General features: G+C 39.8%; 1 protein-coding gene across 1 annotated transcript in view; it reads left to right on the plus strand.

The window, feature by feature from the left end:
* The first annotated feature begins 6 nt into the window (after positions 1 to 6).
* TEC (tec protein tyrosine kinase) overlaps positions 7 to 2,569 on the plus strand; it is a 58,724-nt gene continuing 56,161 nt past the window's right edge. The window contains exon 1 of the mRNA XM_072406863.1: positions 7 to 186. The gene's annotated coding sequence lies outside the window, so the exon portion shown is untranslated. The remainder of the gene's footprint in view (positions 187 to 2,569) is intronic.

Genomic DNA, 2,569 nt, shown 5'->3' on the forward strand with positions numbered 1-2,569 from the left:
CCAGGGCAGTGACACAGAGAGCCAGGGCAGTGACACAGAGAGATCCAGGGCAGTGACACAGAGATCCAGGGCAGTGACACAGAGAGATCCAAATCAGTGACACGGAGGAATGGCATTGGAGGTGTGACCCAGAGCAGTGACACTGAGCTCTCACCTGCTGCTGACCTGATCCAGGATCTTGCCCAGGTACAGTGATCACCTGTCATAATATTGTCTGGAGTCTGTGTGTTAGCAATTCCTGGCATTCCATACACACAGCTGTTTCCTAGAACCTAAAAGTTGCCATCTCTTACAGGAGTACAATAAAAAAAAAAAAACATCTAAAGTATTTTTGAACCTTTTTTTAAACATATTTTTAACATTTTTACATTGGTATAAAGTTACCTCTTATTCATAGGATTTAAATATAGGGTAACCCAGGGTGATATTAAATCACAACTATTGTAGCAGGGTCCTGTGTTGTATGTGATGATGTTGAGGGTGTTCACTAGACTGGTTAACAAGTGTTTCTTAACCTTTTTTCATCCTTGAAATAACTTTTAGGTCTTTGGGAACTCCTGCTTTAATTTCTATATCCACAAATCACTGTATATTAATATGGGGGCCAGTGGGAAGAATGTCCTCCTTACAGTTAGCCAAAAATATCAGTTAAACTCGCCTGAGAGGCACAAATTGAAACTTCTGGAGGAATCCTGGTTGGGATACACTGGGTTAGTATGGCAGGAAGTGTGGCATCATCCCGCCATCCAGGACTGTGGAGTTAAACCATTTTACCATTTTGTTTCACTTTTAGAAAAATAGGTAATACATACTTCATCAGCTTTATTAGGGGAGGGGAGGACAACAACTACCTGGACAGCCGTGGTCATCTTTTGTGGACAGCTTGGTCTCCTGGTCTGCACATAGTGGACAACTTAAAAATAAAGACATGTTTAAAAAGTATAGTTAGGACTGATTGACTGTAGCATTTTACTGCAAGTTCAGGTTCAACTGCACTCCCAACTGCTCCCATTTAGCTAAATAGGAACAGTTGGGAACCACTTTGTGCAGAATAGGCGCAGGTTCTGGAACAAGTCACTACTGGCAGCACGGTTGCTTATGCTTCTCTGAAGAAAGAACTGCACCGTAAGCAAGGAAAATCCATGCAAACACATTAACCTGTGGTGCGGTTTGTTGCATCTGACTCATAGCAGCAGTTTGCTATGATCCTGGGAATGGTTTACCACTTTTATTTGATTTAGGTATCATATAGAAATAGTCAGAGATAACATTTCATGTTCTATTACTCTTTAACATAATTCCATGTATTTATTAGTATCTGGTAGAAAAGTGCATGTACAAAAGTATTTAGAACCATTGTTTATAAGCCCTTGTTTTAAGTTGGCCATGTGATGTTTTCAATAGATTACTCATTAGATTTTTAAAACTTTTATTCAAGCAGGAATTTATTCAAATCTAGGGTAATAATTAATATTTAACCCATATACTGATTATACATTCATTAGGAATGCCCATTCTTTTCTCAGTTTAGTGTTGCAAACTCATTTTCTTCCCTCCAAAAGGCCAATATAAAGCAGAGGGGAGCGATTTCTAACTACCGGCATCTAATTTGGAGCACTTTGATTGACTGCTGATTGTTAAGGAATCTAATATACATTAGTATATTATTATTATTAATATTATGAAACAGGATTTATATAGCGCCAACATATTACGCAGCGCTGTACAATAAATAGGGATTGGAAATGACAGACTAATACAGACAGTGATACAGGAGGAGAGGACCCTGCCCCGAAGAGCTTACAATCTAGTAGGTTAAGGGGCAGAGTTTGTGGCTGCCAGTTGGGCTGGTTGGTGGGTGTGCAGTGGTAATGGCAAATAAATCAATATCAGCATATGTTCACCCATTCACCAGGGTATGGCCACCTTAATACTTGCAGTACACCAACTGATGACATTTCCACATGTTGTCACTGATGTCTAATTCGAATTGTGTAATAAGACTTTTTTTACTATTATAGTACAAGGTGAGGAAATTCTGAAGATTGTTTTGTTATAAAGGCTGAGTTCATATATATATTGGCATTTTCCATCAAAACCTGAACATCTGGGCTATGAGAAATGATGAATTTTGTTCCAGGTATAGCATCAATTTCCTTTGCGTTTTCATTACTAAGAAAAATGAAATTGTAGCTGATGAAAGGTCTGTGTTGCAGACTTTCCAGTATTTCATAACTCAGCTTCCCATCGACACTTTGCAGCTTTTAAGAATAACTAGAGAATTACCAGCTACCTGCGTCATCCATTGCTGCTGGCCAAAGGACAGAAACAACTACCGTGTTTCCCCCAAAAATAAGACCTACCCCGAAAGGAAGCCCTAGCATGCTAATCATGCAAGGATGAAATATAAGCCCTCCTCTGAAAGTAAGCCCTATTGGCTTCTTTGGAGAGTGCGGTCACGTGGTACACGGAGGGATACCAAGAGGAAGGAGAGAGCAGAGAGAGAGATTTTCTAAGCGCTGGAGCAAGGGGTGAAGAAATCGCAGGGTTAATTAACCTACGGTACTCT

The sequence above is a fragment of the Pyxicephalus adspersus genome, chromosome 3, assembly GCF_032062135.1.
Source record: "Pyxicephalus adspersus chromosome 3, UCB_Pads_2.0, whole genome shotgun sequence".
Lineage (NCBI taxonomy): Eukaryota > Metazoa > Chordata > Amphibia > Anura > Pyxicephalidae > Pyxicephalus > Pyxicephalus adspersus.